The sequence below is a fragment of the Lepisma saccharinum genome, chromosome 10, assembly GCF_977018435.1.
Source record: "Lepisma saccharinum chromosome 10, izLepSacc3.1, whole genome shotgun sequence".
Lineage (NCBI taxonomy): Eukaryota > Metazoa > Arthropoda > Insecta > Zygentoma > Lepismatidae > Lepisma > Lepisma saccharinum.
The window spans coordinates 63,458,197-63,479,066 of NC_139238.1; the positions used below are offsets into that span (position 1 = coordinate 63,458,197).

A 20,870-nucleotide genomic window follows, 5' to 3' on the forward strand; every position below is an offset into this window, starting at 1 on the left:
TACTAGGTTGATTTGCAATCAAATATGATGAGGTAGGCCTAAATACATAGGAAGAGTATGCAGCTCTGACTTCGTGGTCCTGATTGGGATGTCACGGTTTGAACTGTTGTATTTAGATCCACGGTTAACCTCTAACCAATTTTTAAAATTGATTCTGTACTTTCAGAAGTATGTATGATTTCGAACATTGTAGTGTTCAAGATTGAATTCGGTTACACTGAGTTAACACTATGGAAAGTAACAAGTGGCCACTAGAAAATAAAATTTGCAAATTTTATCAAAATTTCGTCTCCTATTAGTTTATATTTCAAACTCTGCGAGAAAAAAAATCATATCATTGGAAATTTTGTTTGTCCTCAGCACAAACACAGACATGAAATTTACATAAGGCATAAGCTTCTTCCATAGTTGTTATATTACACATGACATTTTTCAAGATAATGAAAAAGATGACAGATGATGGTACAAAAAATGACCTATCCAATCTACAGCCCATTACGCTAACGAATTCGACACAAATGGTGGTTCCCCGATGACGTAGTAGTATTAACGTCGCCTTGTAATCAAGGGGTCCCGGGTTCAATTTCCGGTGGAGGCACATAGTGTTTCGGATCCCAGTTTAAACTGTAAGTCCAGTCCCGATTAGCCAATCAGTGCATAAAGTGAACTTAAAATCTCAAACAAGTGTGCAAATTTCTTGCTATAGATTCAAACCCAAAACCTTTGAATTCGGAAGTTTTTATCTTTTTTTAAAAAAGATTTTCACTAATTAACCTGACAAGAAAGTTGCCGAAGAATGAAGATGAGAGTGTCCAGATCAAGACATTGAAAAAAGACAGTAAGAGAATAACATAATGGAACACATCAAATAAAAACTTTACTTTCCTCCCGTAAATCATATAGTAACTACCGGAGGTGATATAGGGATATTAAAACTTTCGTCTTCATACCTTTTAATGTAACGTTCATAGAGCCAAGATATTGCCAGCTGGTTGGTTCATTTAATAGATAACGAGATAAACGAAAGCAGCAATTGTACTGATCGCATTAGCACATTACGTATGCACATTGGAGGAAAAACTCGATGGAGTATCCGGTCATAAAACCCTGCAACCAGAATGGCTGTGTGCCCGGAAATCTTGAAGGAATGTAGCTCAAGCGTTGCGTTCTGCGTTGCACGTTCGTTTCCTGTTTTTCGCTAGATTGATTGAAAACCTGTATATTTTGATTCTTACACTTGTTTTTCTGGGTTCCTATGTTTGGGAATTAGGTAAGACATCGAACATCCTGGAGTCTTGCTCTTCAAGACGTCATGCATTGCCACTTCTGGAGTGAAAAAAAACTATTATTTTTATTCTGCTTTGCATGTCTCTCCGATTAAGGAATGTGCTTCATATATTTAGGGATAATGACTATTGATAATCATATTAGTATAAAATCTTGCTATATTTACTATTTTTATACTTCGCATTAGTATTTCAACTGTTTTATAATCGACAAACATAACACCATTAAGCCTTGTTTCCATGATTATGAAAAAATATAAATATGCTGACCAAGGCGGTAATTTATTTTATTAAAAACATAAACTAAACGTAACGTTTCAACCTTCTAGCAAGCTCTTCATCAGACTCTGTATCAAGTACAAGTACTGCCTTGGTCAGCATATTTATATTTTTTCGACAAACATGATCAGTTCATTATACATAAGAAAGCAATAGGTGTGATCAGGTGATATTCTACAACATGACAGTTTCGATTGCTTCAGGAACTACAGTGCCTTGAATGTGTTTTGGTAAATAACTGAAAGATCATTATAATGAAACTAGATCATATATTTTGACTTTTTTCCTAGTCTCCAAATATATACTGTTGGTGTCCATGACAAAAAAAAGTTTGGCCAATAGGAATTAGACCAACTTATCGGTGATCCGAACAACTGCAGGGGGAGAAAACATAAGACTCTCATAAAGTACTATACATTTGTACTTTAACGTACTCTGAGTCAACCTCCGTGGCTCAGTGGTCAACACAGTGCGCTACAACGCCACGATCCGGGGTTCGAATCATCCCGGCATGGACGTTCTTTGTGAGTATCCATCAGTTTCATCATATATTCACTCGCCACTAAAATAACTTAATTCAACCAATCAATCAATTTAAACGTACCCTAAAATTTAACTTTCCTATGGAAAACTATGGAAATAAACTAAATGAACTGTGCACTGAGCAAACATTCGTTCATTATGTGGATTATATATAGGGTGCACAGTTATGGAAAAAAGAATGCTTTCCAATACTCTACACAATTATTTTATTTTCAATTTCAAGAGTTCGACTGAACCATGCAAAGTTGAAATTTCTTGTGCTTTTCTTCATCAATATTTTCGAACAAGTGTTCTCAGGTTACCAGCCAGGTTAAGTCGATGTTGGCTCTTAACGTTTCGATGATGAGATGGCAACCCTGGTTGTTCGAATCACGTCGCCAGGAAAGCTACAATTCCTATTAATACTCATGTTTTGTTGCACGATATGTTTATATCCGAAGAATCCTGAATTGATCGTATCCCTCTTACGTCTACAAATATCACTTGGTATTAGTTCTTTGTTTCATTCTAAAATTTTAATGTATGTAATAGCAGTATACAATAACTGTTGACTTATGTCCAGAACATTCATTTTGGCCGACCTCCGAGGACGGGTGCCTGGCACAGCACTCTACAACGCCAGGGGTCTCGGGTACAAGTTCCGTCCTGGACTTGGGTGTTATTTGTGAGTGTCCATTCATCAATTTCGTCATATCATCACTCATTCTCATCCTCGCGATTAGCCAAAAGTGGCAGAAAAATCAATCGATCAATTCCTGGTGGTTGGCTTTTCAGCGGTTTATGCTAACTACCACAGCATGGTGTCATAACAGAAGCTCCCATTTGTTTTGAATAGAACCACAAGTAATCGAACCTTCAACATGCAAGAGAAGGAAATATTTAAAATATTTGTCTCCGGCATTAATTGATTTCGCGAACATTTCCTGGATGTCCAAGCGATTAAAATTAAAGAAGAGTTGAAGAAGAGAATTAATTTCCCTGCCAAAACTGTTTTTTTGACGCTTCGTGCCTTGATGCTCCGTGTACCAAAATCACGCGAAGGTCCATCAGAGGAGGCTGCACGAAAACCTTCATGAGCACGGCCCGTGACGCTGTGTGATAGATCTCTACTTTGTTTAGGAGCAGAACGTGTGGTCGCTCTGGCCTTGTTCGGGCTCATCTCTCGGCATGCGGCTTTCGTTGTGTGGGAGAAGGTCACACTCGGGAAGCAACGTGGAGGAACCACCACCGAAGAAGTGTGACTATATAACATAATACAGTTTTATGTTTTTTTAATTTTTAATCCGTGTTTGAAAATACTAACTATGTCTCGTTTTGTTTTCAGCAAGGCCACCCGCAGGATTTTTTCTCAGGGGGCAGCAGTGGTCACAGTGGATGGAGCGTAGGGTGATACTATTCTCAAAAAATATCCCCACTACGATATTTTGCATAGGAATCCCCCACCCTTCCCCAAGCTGATTTTTCCAGATATCTCAGGGGGAGCAAATGCCACCCCTGGTCCCCCTCTGTGGGCGCCCTTGACTTTAAGTTGTATATATAACGAGCATCAATTTCAATCAGTAACTTATGGTTGGCGCCTCGCCCAAAAATTAAGAAATGGTGAAAAAACTTTTGAATCTCAAATTTTAAATATAGGCTATAGATAATTCAGATATAGAAAAGAACAACTTAAATTATTAACTTGTGACTAAAGATGGTGATGGAAACCTGAGCTTGAGGTGGAAAATGTTAGCTGGGGTGATGATTGGTCGAGCGTTGGGGATAGCTGAGTGATGCTCCTATGGTTTAACATGGTAACAATGAGACAGCTGGGGGGAAGTTTTGCCAAAGGTTGGATAAAAGTTTACAAAATTAATGACTACTTGCAAAGTAATTCAGAGTAATTGAGAAACATGTTAACACTTTTGCATCATTGTTGTCCACGAATGTTCTCTGTGCCAGAGGCCTCGGACACATCCTTTTGTATAGTGTTGCAATTATATCTGAATATTCTGTGATGAGTCGGTTGAACAGATACAGGAAGGAAATAAAAAGAAGAGAGATGTTTCAGAATGATACGAGATTGATGGGAAGACATATTATTATACAGGAGAAAGGAATACAGAGTACCGCAATAGGAGGAATGTGAAAGAATAAAGAAATCTTGAAGTAAAGATACCAAGTCCTCTTGATGATATTTAAATAAAATGATATGGGATATTAGAAGAAAAGTATGAATAAAGAAATGAAAGCAGTAAGAACCTGCCAATGAACAGAATACCAGGTATGGTTGACAGCAATTTTCTTCTTGATTCTTGTTATTTAGGGTCGCTTTTCTGTCACTAATGGCTAATCGCGAGTTGAGAATGAGTGACGATGTGATGAAATCGATGAAGGGATACTCACAAAAAGCACCCATGCCCAGCCGGGATTCGAACCCGGGACTCCTGTCGTCGTGGTGTGTAAATACTGCGCCACCGAGGTCGGTTTGATAACAATTTGTTTTCAAAGTAAGTATCACATTTGAAAGTTCCTTGCTGATATTACCAAATTATGAATTATATATCTTTACGACGCCGATTTTGAGCCTGTATAATATAATGTATCATAATACAGTAAACAACTTTAAGAATTTATTTCGTCTAAACTATATGGAATACAACAATGATATTTGTTATACATCAATCAGTAATAGTTCAAGTTTCTATGAATGGCTACAAATGTTCAATGTGGCTTCCTCCAGTTATGCGACACATCCCATCGATATTCGAGTTCTTGCCACACTTGTCCCAAGAACTCCTCGTCCACCAAAGCAAGGGCGTTTCTTATTCTCTCCTTTAGCTGTTGCACCTTCTGTGGCATAGGTAGCACACAGAATGTGTCATTCACAAAGCCCAAATGCAGAAGGCTAGAGATGTAAGGTCTGAGGACATGTGAAAGTCACCATTTTCTTTAACACTACACCAGCGCCACAGTGACCGTGTTTATAAAAGTCTTGCTTATAAACAAAACTTGAAGATTTTCTCATTGTTATACAACAAACCTCATTGTTGTAATTCGGATACTTTTTTAACAATAAACCTGATAAGTTATTTACCCTATTATCATACACGCTGTATAAATATATACAAATATCTTACCCAAGTTGTATATTCCATTGCAGATATAAGACTGCGATTCACAACAATCTATAGGAATTCTGATTGATTAGTATTTCGTAACGAGATACATTTGAAAAATATAATTTTTGTCACAAGGTCTCGTTTACTGAGAAGCAAGTATTCATTTTTAGACTTGTCTGCCTCATGTAATCCACTGCCCCAAATATATTTCTGGTCCCATTCAACAGGTGGGCGATAAAATATTCACCCCACGTTCCACACTTCCAAAATCTTGTCGAAATGAATGCAGCCGGAACCAAGGTTAGAATACCCCCCCCCCTCCCCACGCATGCCTTTGTGAAACGTGTACGCATAAAACAAGTGCGTAACAGAGGATCACAAATCAAGTTCCGGACGCGTTGTCTCTCGTGGCTCTACAATTATGTAACGAACGTAGTTCCGCGATGTGTCGGAAAAATTGGGTCTCGCAAACGAGTTTGTGCGACTTCTGGGCAGTTTATAGAAGGGACTAATGAATTTTATTGTCCTGCATCGAGAAACCAGTAGATCAACACACGCATGATATAAATTACAATTATACTCACTCCCTTCGTTCTGTCAGCATATGTCTGCCCATTTAAGGTAAAAGTACGGAGTTTTAAATAGTTTGATGTTCATGGGATACGATTGTAGGTACTACTATTTTTTGGTTACCCTTCGTAGAATGTTTTATACCGCCGACGAAAATTCCGTCACTTTTACGAGCTGGTGTCAAATTTTGTTTGTAAATGAACTGGATGTTCAGATAGGAACACGGTGCATATACCCTGTACCAGCTAACTGTAGACCAAGCGAACGAGAAGTCGTCTCTGCGCAAGTAGTGACGCGAGACGGCTCAACCAATGAACAGTGAGAGAAACGGGATTGCGCAATGGACGACTGGAGTTACCCGCTTTCTCTGCAGCGTTGCAAACTTTTGAAAAGGATAATACCGTACGCACATGGCAAACGGACCGTATTTTTGTCTCCAGGTCCGTACGCTTGGTTTAAGAATTTCTTAGGGAAATATTAGGGATAAAACAGGAAGTGCACATTTTGACAAGCCGTACATTTAGCGTACGGACTAAGGTCAGTACCGTACGGTTGGCAACACTGCGCTTTCTCCACTCGATTTTCCTCCTCCTCCTCTGCCGATATGCGCGGCGCTGCTCCACAGTTAGCTGGGGCAGGGTATAGTCGTTGACTTTAGAGGGCAAGGCAATTTCTGCCCTCCAAAACTTCCATAAGAAAAAAAGTGTATTACATGTATATAAATTCTGTATTGTTGTCAATCTTACCCCTGATATTTATGTGAAGTTGTCACCTCTTCACGGTGGCGAAGACTGTAGGACATGTATTTGATACACAGGAGACCCGGGTTCTATTCTCGGAGAGGGTGATCTGAGATGGTTGATTGGATTTTTGTTATTTAGTGTCACGTGTTGGTCACTTTTGGCTAATCGCGATGATGAGGATGAATGATGATATGATGGAATTGATGAAGTGACACTCACAAAGAACACCCATGTCCAGGCTGGGATTCCAACCCGGGGACACCTTGCGTCGTAGTGCGCTGCCACGAAGGTCAGCTGGAACTATCTGTAATCTTGAACCTTTTCGTTAATATAATCATAGAAATATCTCCGCCATGGCTCATTTATTGTTGACACTGATGCTATTTATCAAAGAAATGCCATATACGGTACGAATGATGAATAATTCTAAGTGTGCACGTTGGCAATTCTTTCCTTACGTCACTGCAAAGTTAGGTTATCTTGAAGTATGGTTGTGTCACTTTAATTGAAATGGAAAGCCATGTAAGCACACACTCTTACCTTCATTCGCAGTGGTGCCCTGGGGTAATACCTGCACAGTAGCCTTTGTGAATCCCTTTTACTCCCACTGCAGAGCTGAGAGCTGTGCCAACATGGCCTTTGAGAGCGAGCGTTGCAGTAGGAAAGCGTTTGCGAGCTCTTGATCACACCGCTTAATTAACTCGAGGAAAGAAAGCAAACACGGACCGGAAATTGCTGTTTTCTTGTGACGGAGAACATTGTGATTATTTTATGGCCAGTGAGCGCTGCAAGGTTGTTTCTTCTCTGTTATACACTGGGTGGGGGAGGTAGTGCTCGATTATCTTCATTGACTTGAGTACAGAGGTGATAAAACATTTTCCTCTTTGGAATAGCAGGAATCTGTAGCAGATTGGAAAACTCGATTAGTTGCAACAACTTTCAAGCTGGTAATGAAAGTATATTGAGCCGCGGTGGTCTAATCGTTATAGCATTTGAATGTTACGAGGAAGACCCGGGTTTGATTCCCGGTGTTGGGGATTTTTGAAACAGTGTCTCTACATGCAGCGGCTCTGGGGCTCACCTCTAATAAATTAGCACCCTGGGTAGTAAAGGCGGCTGGAGCGTGGTGTTGATCCCATCCCCTTCACAAATGGCCAAGATCGTGAATGTGTGGGTCTCTACATCCATCTTCCATAGCCTTCGTGGCATGTTGCAGTGTAGAGGGGATAGCTTTTTATCTTTGCCAATTAAAGTATACAGAAGGTAGTTTTCATGATAAAACTTCATCGCCCCATTGTTAGTATTTTGTTTCTTGATTTTCTCATATTTGATTAAAAGTGAGCATTTCGATCTTAGTGTGTGTATGTGTGTGTGTATCAGGCTCGAACTGTTCCAAAAATCAACATATTACTGCGTTTGAGTGCATCATCAACTCAGGTTTCTTATTACCCTCTTCTTAATGCAAGAGCTGGATGTAAGGGGTGTCAACGGGACACCCAAATTTCAACCTCCCTTCCACGCGGTACACCCTGGACTGTATTTTGCAGACTGGCGAGGTTCTGGCGTCTTAATTCACCGGTAGTGTAATACTATGTGGGTCTGGTGTTGCGTCGTCCCTATACGTTTGTGATTGTACCGTCATGTATCTCAACTTATCATAATTCATCCTCATCTTCGCGAATTATCTTAAATTGGCAGATAAAGCGAAGTAAAATATTCCAAATCAACCAATCAATCATTTGAAAGTAAATCGAATTGAGTTGAGCAACAGATTGTGACTGTTCTTCCAGAATCAAAAATAGGAGCATCGTGTTATGTTGGCTTGCTGCATTACATTCCTTGTAACAAATGGATATATCAGCTGTTATAATTTGTTTCCCGTCACCTAAACACGCGCATAAACAGTTAGCCTCTTGCCTTGAGCCACCTTTGTCCTGCAGTCCTCTTTTTTTCCTCTCTCTCAAGGCACCTACATCAAGTTACCTCAATGTAGTTTAATTTATGAAGCTTCAGCTGCATACAAATGTGTGTTAAATTATAATATCATATTCTTTCTTTTCTTACAGGATTCTTCCCTTTTGTGGGTACCAAGCCATATTCAAGGTCAGTAGATTGCCTCTCTTATTTCTTTTTTTTCCTTAATCGCCATTTCCTTTTTTTTGTAGTTCTAACGTTCTGTCTGGTGTAAGTAGGCTAAAAACCACAGGAAGAACCCCTTTGGTGATCCTCAATGCCTCTTCTTCTTTCTTGGCTCGTTTTCCTTTCTCCTGAAGCGCTGAAGAGGAATCAACGACCAACACCAACAAAGAAATACCGCGCCACCTGCGAGTTACGTCACTTCCTGAGGAATGTTGCCAGATCTTAGTTCGCAAATCGCACCCTGTGGACAAAAATGTGGACACTAGATTCCCAGGAAAGATCCGAATCACCTAAAGTGTTCAACCTTACTGTTAGTGACTCACCCGATGTGGGAATTGCGTTTTATGTGCCTCCATCACAGACGCGGATCCCCTGCGAGGGTAAGGGCGATGTCCCCTCCCCCCTCCCAAACACCCAAAGCTCTTTTTTTCCTTATAATAAATCTAATATTATTGCAAACTCTAGTGTGCTCTATGCCTTTCTTCACAGGGTTTATTAATGGCGACTCGACAATAAAATCTTGTTTCTTTGTTTTACGTCGCATATTTATACCGTTAGCTATATCTTGACAATTGTACGTACAAATCATTGAAATACACACTAAAAAATATGCGACTGAGTTGCCACCAAAAGTCCGGCAACATGACACTCCTTTTCGTGTTAATGCGAAATTGGCGTTGTTTAACACCATTTTTGGTGTCCTCTTATACCATTTGCCGTCACGCCACACCAAGTAACACTCGAGTAGGTGTTGTCCTACAGCAATTATGGTGTTGGTGTCACTTTTGGGGGTAAGTCAGTTGCATATTTTTGTAGAGTGTATTCAAATTTTTAAAAAAATAATGTGAGCTCAATGCTCTTGTTAGACAACTAAGGTCAACTCCCTCTCTGTTTATAGTGAGACTTCTTGTGACTCAGGGGGTATTGACAAACTTTACTGACGTGTATGGGCGGAGGGTCATTCCAACGGATCATACACCACCACCCCCTCGATTTTGACGTTTGCAGCATTACATCTCTCAGGTCCCTTGAGCGTACATCTATTGTTTTTTCTAAGAAAAAAGATCAAGTGGTCCCGGCACATGGTGGTTCGGATTCCACTTTAAACTGTAGGTCCAGTGCCGATTAGCCTTACTGTACATAAAGTGGAATTATATAAACATAAAATGACAAACTCAAAACTAGGAGGAAAACATCTGTTTGCAAGTTAGAGCATTTTGAAATCGACTTGTCAATGCATAGGTTTTATGGATTATCACTCTGCTTATGAATGAGATATTGACCTCGGAATGTATACTTACCGCGCACCTCCAATTTTGAAACCAGTATAGATAAAATGACAACGAAAAAAGTTGTTTTAAAAATACGTTTCGTACAAATATCCATTTTGTGTACTCATTTCTATAGTTGGCATCGCCTATTTCCTTCCCCATTCTATTCTGTCAACCTTTAGTATGAGTGACGTCACAGATGAGGTCCACTAAAAGAGAAAGGAAAGAAAAAAGAATGAAAGCCTACCAATGATTTTTAATATATAGCTATGCTGTATTTTTCTATCCATTTAAAGTAAAAATCTCAACCGGCAGCGGATATAGAGGGGAGCGGTACTTCTGCCCCTTGACGTGAAAGAATATTCAAAAATTATACATTCCTTGCGCTCACGAGACTGCGGATATGCACATATGTTTCTCATTATAGAAAATATGAAGTGAATCCCCCATATATAATAATGGCAGTCGTATAGATTGTTATCATTGCCCTTGTCTCTATATTCTCGTCGCTTCGCCCATCACTCATGGAGTTTTCCCAGTCAACAACTTTCTAGCATCGCCGTTCACCGTCTGAATGTGGATGCGTTCGTCGTTAAAAAAGATGATCGATCATGTTAACGTCTCTAGGGGTCATATTACCTTGCTAAAGAATAGATGTTTCGCCCATCCGAAGGCCACGCGGGGCTCCTGACCTTCTGGCAGTTGCGCCAACGCGCAAGAAGTCTTTCAGAATGGCAACGTCCCCTCAGGGCCGAGTTCTAAGGTTATTTCAAGGTATTGCCCCCTCGCTCGATCCGTTTTCTTATGGTTCTATCGTGTTAATTAGAACGAAGGAAGATTCAGAATGATTATGTCTTCAAATCAGAGACAAGGGATGTTGTCGTCCGTAGTTGCACTCCTGTGACAACTCTCAAGGCAATATTCGTCACACTTTATTAAGTTGATTTGCACTCATGTCTGCTAAGCGATCATAATTCACTGTTGCCAACAAGAATAGACTTAGCAACACCGGACCAGTATAGATTCGCTCCTGTAATATTGCCAGATAAAGCGTGAGTGAGGCCGTGGAAATTTGGGGGGTTACTGAACACTGAACAGACATCCACCTCGTTCTCCCACTGTTTCATCCCTCTCACTGAGTTGTTTTCCATTTATCTGAATGTTAGTGACAGCAGATCTTTTATCAGTGTGCAATCTTGATAGGGCATTATTAATTATCTGGTTTCGCCCTTTCAACCTTTGAATTACTACTGATTCAATTGAGTAAGATTTTGGTTTCTTAACTCCACTTTATGCACGGAAAAGCTAATTCAGACTGGATCCACAGTTTAAAGTGGAATTTGAACCACTAGTGCCTTCATCGGCTACCGAATCCGGGCGACGACTGCGCCATCGGAAAGGTCCATATTTGGGGTTCGTTTCAGGTACAACCCTCCTCCTTTGCAAAACATGAAAACAAGCAAGAACCAATCAACAACAATGAATATCATTTTAGAATTTAGTGCACCAAAATCCACACAAAAATTCATACTTTTGGGTCTAAATATTGTGTTGCAGAGCAGCTTAATTTGACAAAATTGTGGAGGGCAATAAGCTCATACCTAGCTATTTCAATGTACGGAGTTTATCTGAGGACACTTAGACTACTATCTCAGCTACTGAAGGAACCTTCCCAATAGTGTAGTGATTAACGCTGTCGCTCGGGTTCGATTCCTAGTGGAGGTACGTTACAGCAGTTCGGATTCCACTTTAGAATGTTGAACCGGTCCTGCAGTGATTTATCCACACACCACCAACACCAACTAATTTTTTTCACAAAGGTCCAAATTATGGTCATTTTGGCTCTAAACGTACCCTTACACCCCCTAAACACGAACTAACCCCTCCCCTTCAAAACGAAGAATTCTGGATAAACCCCTACTGCCCCTACGGTCCGATTACGTGCGTCGAGCGTAAGTGTATCGAAGGCACAGTATTTGGAGCGCACACAGAAGAGAAGCCGTATATCGAGCGCACGTGAAGGTCACATGACTGAGTCACCCTAGCATATCCAAGGTGCAGGCAAGGAGATTGAAATTTGTTAAGTGGGTTCATCCTTTGCAAAGTATTTGTAGTGAGAAAGTCGTGGTTCAGAGTGTTTTTTTTTTCCAAATGGAAGTAACCACCACTTACAAGAGTAAACCTAGTCTTCTAGTCCATATCGGTACCGAGTTGGCCGTCAAACTGAGAACATTATCCACTGGCGGTGTGCGAAGGAACGACAACTCAAGTGCAAGGGTTCAGTGAAAAAGTCATCGAACAACGATGTTTTGGAATCGACACCTCATCAATGTGTGCCAAACGTTGCTGAGTCGGAAGTAGGAAAAGCCAAGTATAAGTGCAGGAAAAGAGCCAGAGAGGACCTTTCGACGCCAGTCAACGCAATCTACAAATAACAGTTTGGTTCTTAGATACGAGAACGTGAAAGGCAATCTGTGCCCGGAAAGCAGAAAAGCATTGGGAACTAAGCAAAATCCGGCCAACAGTTCCGAAAATTCTTGCAGTGAGGAGATACTGCATCTTTCCGACGGGACGAGCTTCCTTATGTTCGACATAACTCTGATAATGGAAAGAAATGCATGGTGTTTGGAAGCGACAGTGGCAGGAAGTTATTACAATCCATTGACTCTTTCTACTTAGACGACACATTCAGAAGCTGTTCTAAACAGTTTCAACAGATATATACAATCCATGCTGATTGTGGAAGTTCAGAAAAAGAAACGAACATTTTTCCAGCGGTTTACGTCTTACTGGAGGATAAGAGAAATCGACGTACATGCAACTTTTTGCAGCGTTAAAACGTTGGGGTTGTTCTCCGAAAACTGTTAAATTGAACTTTGAGATAGCGGCGATACAGGCCATCAGAGATGTGTTCCCACAGACTTTCGTGTCCGGTTGTAATTATCATTTTAACCAGTGTCTGTGGAGTCAGATACAGCAACTAGGCTTAGCAAGAGAGTACAAAGAAAACGAGGAGATTAGGAAAACATGGCGTTGATACCGACAGAAATAGTCGACGAAGCCTGCCTCGGGATTATGGAGAGCGTGCCACAGGATTTAAAATTAACAAAATTCCTGGACTATTTTGTGGAGCAAAATATGTGTGCGCTCGATATACAGTCGTTTAAATGTCATTCAGGAAGTGTGCGCTCGATGTACGAAATTTGCTTTGTGCGCTCGATGCGCTCGTCCTCGCACGATACCTAAGGTCCTGCCTCTAACTATCTGAACATAAAAAGTAGAGAAAGTAAACTATTTTGAAGTTATTAATGAAGATCAAAAAGCAAGAGTCTGCAGGTAATCCCACTCTTCTCTGTCGAAATGTAGGCCCTACATCTTTAAGAAGTGGGAAATGCAAGAGCGATGAAGCGTTGCCAATGTTCGCAGGCGTGTTCGTTCGATGTTCGTCAAGAGCAGCAGCCAATAAAATGAAGGCACAATGATTGCAGCAATGAATTGCCTATGCCGAGATTACCTAAAAAGCCCTTGGCTTCTGACACACGCGGGGAAGACAATAGCCAGGTTTGCATATAGAAGCACTCCTCTTTTTTTCAGCTTCTGGAACCAGACTCGTATTTTCTTGCGGCAACGGTGTGGCAACCACTAAGCACGTTGCCAGAAGCCATGCGTGTGCAAGTGTTGGCAGAGAAAACAGCGCCTGAGCTTTCGGGTTTGTCCGTGACATTGAGGACCTCTTAACCAAGAGAAAGAAGTAATAAAAGGAAGGGGGAAAGGCGTAGCGAAACATGGCAGAAATAAAACAAGGGGAGGAACGTACAAGAAGATTTAAGCTCTCTGCCAATGTTCCCCCTGACTGTCGAGACAGAACGTGACGTTTGGACCATTCGATAGCAGTGTTGCAAAAGGCATCTTCAAGTGACTAAAGTTCGACCGAAGTTTGAGCTTGAATGTTTGTTTTACCCACTTTATGCACAAATTGGTCAATCGGGACTGGACCTACAGTTTAAAGTGGGATCCGAACGTGTATGTGCCTCCACCGGCCATCGAACCTGGGACCGCTGACGAATTTACCAGTACGCCATGGGGAAGGTCTTTCCTCAAGCGTGTCCAACTGCGGAACCAGAATTGCTGTCTGAGGGGGAGGGAATGTCTCCAAGAATCAAGAGGTTTTGTTTTTTGCTAGTGCTTTTCTCTTGCACATCTAAAAAGTGCTTATATCGTAACTTATCACTAGGGCCCGGGACTTTATGTCCTATAAAACTGTAAAATATGTATGTAATTATGTCATATAAATTGGAAAATATGTCATGGAAAATTACAAATATGTCAGAAAAATGCAGAAATATTCCCAGTAAAGCCAAAAATATGCACAACAATACTCTCGAATTTCTCCCATACCAGATAGAGTAGAGTTGAGGCTGTAATGTACCTAATGTTATTTTTACTTTTGACTGATTTTTGTGAAAAGCGAAAAAGGTAAATAAATGAGAACGAAACTTCCTTACTTCCCGTGCAACAATGAGAGAGAACATTTTGCCTCAATAATGTTTGCATGGCTATCAATTGTCGGCGGGATAAAAAAGTGGGGTATTATATTGTTCTGTACTAATGAAAGACGGCACCTTTCTTCCTCCGTAATTTCCATATCCTGCCATCGACAATATGAACTATCCGTTGTGCTAAAGCTAGCAAGAAAAAAATTATGAAATAACAGATTATGTGCGAGGGAATTACGAAATTATACAGAAATATGTCTTATTGCAACAAAATTGAAGAAATATGTTGTTAAAACGCGAAATTGGTGAAATATTTCAAAATATGGTTTGTCAAGTTTGTCTATTTCGGCTGATTTTCATCAGATTGGTAAAGATCCCACCTCAATAACAGATCCCAAGCCAATTGAAAAATATGTTATAACATAAAGTCCCGGCCCCTATTTATCACTTAGTCTGCATATTATTTATTCGCCAATTCATGGTGGTATAAGGGGGTGATCCTTCCACGTAGTACACCCAATTGTCAACCTATTTCCACGTAGTACACCCTGGACGGCATTTTGCAGACTAACGAGGCTCTGGCGTCTTGACCTACGGCCAGTATAATCCTCGTAGGGCTGTGTGTGTGTGTTGTCCTGTGTTTTGTTCTTATGTGTGCTGAGTGCTCCTCTACAGCCTCAGCTTTTAACCCAAGTAAGAATAGTTTAGACGTCCGACATTACAGTCATGTTATATTAGTTATATTTTACTTATGGTAAGGGGCTGCACCCCGTATAATGTGACGGGACGTTTTTACTTTTATCCTGACACAAGTATATTTTACATTTTACCCAGTTTAAAGTTAATTTTCTCGGGGATGAGAACCGCGTAGGGGAGGGACGCACTTCAGCGTGTCGAAAAGCAGGTATACATAAAGTGAGGGCTTCGTATCTTTCCTTTCTACCTGTTTCAACCACTTTCTTTTGCATAACTTATTTGTTTTTCCATCGTTTTTCGTATTTTTGCTTCATTTCCCTTTGTGTTACTAGAATCGTTTCCCGCTACCCTTTACAACACATAATGCGGCTGGTAGTATGTCATTTTTCGCAGAATATGTGTGTCCCTTGTCCCCGTCGTTTCACAATAGGAAGCGACGTCACCAATACGATTTAAAGTTATGTTGGGTTGCGAGCATACAGGCTGCAAAACGAGCCTTTTTTAACGTTCGTAGCGTCGAAACGACGCACCAACGGCAAAAACGTTACTGAGAAAAGTTGCTTGTTTTCATATCCTCTATACGTTTTTGTGGTCCCCGGGCGCCATTTTAATGACACCCTGCATAAAGAAAGGCATATCTTGTTAGTATACAAAACGAAAATTGGTGGTATGCCTGATACTTGAAGTGAAATACTATTCAGATTCAAGTTAATTCATTACAGAATGTTGAACAATTAAATGAATGTTTATATTATAGCAAAAGAGCGGAAAGTTATGCAAAGTATTTAGTATCTCTGTTCAACTGGAACTAATCTTCCCTTTCTCCTTATTATTCCACCTCTTCTTTTTCTCTTTCGACATTTGGCATTGAGTTGTTTTCCTCTTTTTCCACTTTAGTTACTAAATAGCTTTCCTCTTTTCTTTGTGTAATAACCTGTTGTGCATTTAACACCCTGGCCTCCGTGGTGGAGTTAGCGTGACGCGCTATGAAGACAGAAGTTCCAGGTTAGAACCCTAATCAGGCATGAGTGTATAGTTGTATTTGTCCCACTTTAGCCGTCGCAATTAACTCAAGAGTTAAAATTCCTGGCCGATTCTAAATTCGGAGGTACAAAATATTCCGTTATCGCTTTCTCTCGATCTGTTAGAAAATATGAACATTTTAAAAAAATGTTTTTTTAATCACCGTTAGAACATATTTTTTTTACATATTTATGCATGCTGGTATTTCTAAAATGATCTCCTTTGACAATTTGTTTTAACTCGACTTCGTGCTCAGACATGCTAATCAGGATTGCAGTTTAAAGTGCTGTCATAGAAAAGTAATTTTTTTCTTCATCTTTGTACACAATTCTTGTTTTCTTTAATGCATAAACACATTTGCTACCTTCATGTGCAATTTTGTGTTAATCAAAGCTTTACTTTTCCATTTTTCTTGATTTTACCATCGCGTGCTTAACTTTTGAAAGCGTGTTTATGTAGGACTATAGTGTAGCATTGAGGCATATAAGCAAACACTTTCAATTTAAATTTGAATATTAAATCTTACATCAATCTTGTACACACACACACACACGCACACAAATATATAAACTGCAATTATGCGAACCATAAATATGTATTTTTAAAAATCTCAATTATTAACATTACATTAATTAGGTTAACATTGTAACAGCCCTTAACACTTTAAAAACAGTCATGATCATTTTTACGGTTGTTGGACGGCAGCGGAAATAACGGAATTATATTTAAAGTTGAAAACAATGGAATACGACGCTGACAAAGTACTCGCTGTAACGCATTATTACCAGCATCGTCTTCTCATGCATTATTTCCATAGAGAATAATTCATCCAGGTTCTAAGTCGGTGTTCAGTTCTTTGACTATCATAGGCTTGTTATGTAATTGCTTGTATAACTTAATTTTCACCGGTTGAGCACTTGGCATTTGTTATGAAATAGCCACTGCCCTACTTGGTTTTTGCCGTCGACAAACTGTAATAAAAATCATTAATTACGTAACAGTAAAATGATGGATGCAATCGATTTATAAATACACACACAGGCGTCATATATGGAAGAAACAATTTACCTAATTTGACGGCGATAACAATGGCAATTTTTACTCCAGTGATAACAACGAAACAACAGTGTAATGCTTTGAGTAGTCAACTCACTATTTCGTCATCAAATATTCCGGTTTTCAATACCCTGGTCTGTGGATCAGTATTCCTTTATGATGCCCCTTCATCACATTCTTATAGTCACTGTTCTTCCTTGCCACAGTTAGCCTGAGAAACAAATCTTCGAAACAAATGAAGATATTTATCAAGCAACCACTTAATTAACAAATGGTCGAATTCATACAATCTATTATTGTTAATTCAGTTATTCACTTTGTATGTAAGGCCTATTTTGGAATACAGTGCAACAACTTGGAATTTTACGTGTGATAATAATATGAGAGACATGCTTGAAAATGTACAGAAAAGATTTGTCTCATTGTTATATTTTAAATTCAGACTTTTTAGGTTTTATAATGAATATTATAATTTGTTAGACAAACTTAATATTTCGTATCTCTTGGAAATATATTAACGATTACAATTACATTTCCAAATTAATTAATGGAAAACTTGATGTAGATACTATAGGATATTTATTATCTAAAATTACACTAAAGACACGTCATTATGTATTATGAAACAACTGCTCTGCAATTTCTGTCACTTCTTATTTTAGACATAATAGGTATTTTAATTTTCTTATATCCCAATACGGCCATAATCCACTGGAGCCTAGTAACCTTTTATTATGATAATAACATGTGTAATTTTACTTTTAACATGTTTTTTTAACATATGTGATTACATTGTACTTTTTAAATTTGTATGTTTCTTTATTTTAACGAAATTGGCCTTCTCACTATATTTTATCATGACGTACACATTTGATTTCTTATTTGTAATATTGTGCATATGTTATATATCATCACAAACTGCTGTATTAGGCATGTACGCTGTTTTTCAGCAGTTAAATCAAATAATTAAATAAATAAATGAGTAATGTAAACGATGAACCTGGGTATAATAATGCATCCTTGGTTGCTCATAGGGATATGAAGGGAAGGGCTCCACACATTCACGATCTCTGCCATTGTGGACGTGATGTGATTAGATCCACTCTCCGGTGACCTTCACACCCCAGGGTTACTCCCAGGCACCCACCCATTTATTGTAGGCTGAGTGAACCTCAGAGCCGCCCCATAATGCTGAAACTAGCCAAATCTCTCTCTGAACCTGACAAATCTTACTACACGTTGTCATGAAAGAAAAAAAACGCTTCAGGGTTATCACTAGAGCCCTGACTTTCAGGATTTTAGGCTTTTTAAAAAGATGATTTAGCCCTTTTTAGGATTTTTTCCCTACCCGTAATTTTATTGAAATCAATCACAAATCTTTGCATTTACATGAGCATCAATACTGCAAACACATTTTCCTTCACATATTACATGTTTACTAAACTTAAAGCATACAAAAAAAACACCGTTTTTAGAAAATACAGAAAATAATAAAAATTGAAAATGTGTCATTGTTAATCTATTTCATTTGTAATGCCAACTTTGCTTCCCTTTTTCCCCATGCCCTTTCCCTTCTCTCATTTCCATTCCCCCTTCTGTGTGTGTGTGTGAGAGAGAGAGAGAGGGGGGGAGAGAGTACGTTTTCATATTGCCGTACAGTTCACTCTGATGAAACAAAACGAGAGTTCAGTAATTTTTTGAGTTTTTACATTTATTTAGCTGAAAAGTTTAATTTAGCCCTTTTTAGGATCTTAACTCCTTTTAGCCGTTTTTAGGACCTATAGGATTCATGTATTTCATTAAGAAATGGCTACAACGAAAATATATGTTAGAATAGTAAGTAAGGAATAAAATAGGTTAAAACCTAAGAATCCGGGACCTAGTTATCACTACCTAACATCAACTTGTTAGTTCAAAACACATTTGAACAACGTTTATTGTTTTCACCAAATAATAGAATGTTCTCAAATTACATATGAAAATATACTACATTTTCTAAAGAAATTTAAATACACCAAACAAAGTAAGCATGCTGGAAATAAATTGAAACTAGTTTGATTGTAATTGCATTTTCGTTATTTTACGTTGTTTTTCTGCCACTAGAATTTTGAATTGTTGTTGTTGAAGTCCACTTTAGGCACAGATCGGCTGATCGGGACTGGACCTACAGTTAATTGGGGAATTCGCACCACTGTGAAATGTGCCTCCATTGGGTATCGAACCCGGGTCCCTTTTATTACAAGGCGACAACGTTGACACTACGCCCTCGGGGAAGTCTTTCATATCAGGACTCGAACCTGAAACCGTGGGAGCCGAGATCCTGAGTCCAGCACATTGAGACGACTTTCAAGCTTCATCTTTGAAAGCAAAGGAATATAATCGAATTATTAATTAAACTGATGAAACAAAACGTTTGAATTATTTCCATCACTTGAAGAAAAATAAGTACAAATTGCAGAATGCCGACCTCTGTGTCGAAGTGGTTAGCACAGCGCGCTACGACGCCAGGGGTCCCGGGCTCGAATCCCCGCTTGGATCCTTGTCATCGCGATTAGCCAAAAGTGGCAGAAAAGCGAAGTAAAATAAAACCAAAGCTATGATACCAAATTGCAGAAGAATCCATTTAAACAGCCAAAAAAATGATTTTCATTTACTTCCTATCATCAATCACATCAATCATAAGTATAATTTCTCAAAATTGTAGCAAAATTTTAATGGTAACTTCTGTTGTGTATTCAAACACACGCAGATTGTACTTACTCAAGGTGCCGAGTTGATTTTAAAAGATATGCACCTCATAATCCAACCATATTCATTTAACATCAAACTGACACGTATCAACTTATAACGAGCTCCATGTCTAAAAGACAAGATTCAATCTGTTACTACCAACATATTGACAATTTCGAAGGTCTTATAAACTCTACAGTTCATTTACATACGCAGCGTCACACACGACACTTGTGTGTCAGGTCAGATGTTATTTTACCCTCAGGAATGGCACCACTGCTTAGGTGCTAAGGTTTCTTTCCACCTTGTGGCAAGCTAATGGGTAAATTGAGCGTTTAGAAAAAAAAAAGTAAAAACGAAAAGAAAAACAAAAGAGTGTCGTGACTGCTTTCGGTGGTGATGAACGACGCCGGGTCGTGACTAGGGGCTTTGATTTAACGAGCCAATGGAAGAATTCCCAGCAAAGAGTTTAATTTTCCAAACGAATGGAATTTCCTCAGCTGGGTTATTCTGAATGTTCATCTGGTAGCTTGACCGCCCAAATCTCCTCCGAACGCCCAGGACTTGTGGGGAGAATGGCCGCTGGGGGAAGGTGGCCGGCCATTCGCGCTCTGTTCTGATTGGTCAAAGAAGAATTACCATAGAGGTCCCTACAGGCTCCTGTCTCGTACATTACAACGGAATTTCACGCTTTTCCTTTTGCCTTTTGTTTTCTTCTTCCCTTCGCGTTGTCGTTTCACCGTCAACCGCCATTTCAGACAGGCCTTTCAGTCTCTACAGAAGCCACAGGTGCAATTATTGAATTCATGATTTCAATTTGTGAATGAAAGACGTGGCTTTGGTTGCGACGTTTCATGATGCTCTTTTGTCCCATCCATTTTTCTTCTCTCGGTTTTACCATTCTGTTCTCCCCAATCTTGCATTTAGTTGTTCATTT

At 39.4% G+C, this 20,870-nt stretch overlaps 1 protein-coding gene across 1 annotated transcript in view; it reads left to right on the forward strand.

Moving 5' to 3' along the window:
* The window catches only part of LOC145993923 (uncharacterized), a 285,429-nt gene that overhangs the window by 88,311 nt on the left and 176,248 nt on the right, over nt 1-20,870 (forward strand). Inside the window, exon 2 of the mRNA XM_083129863.1 lies at nt 8,589-8,625. The gene's annotated coding sequence lies outside the window, so the exon portion shown is untranslated. The remainder of the gene's footprint in view (nt 1-8,588; nt 8,626-20,870) is intronic.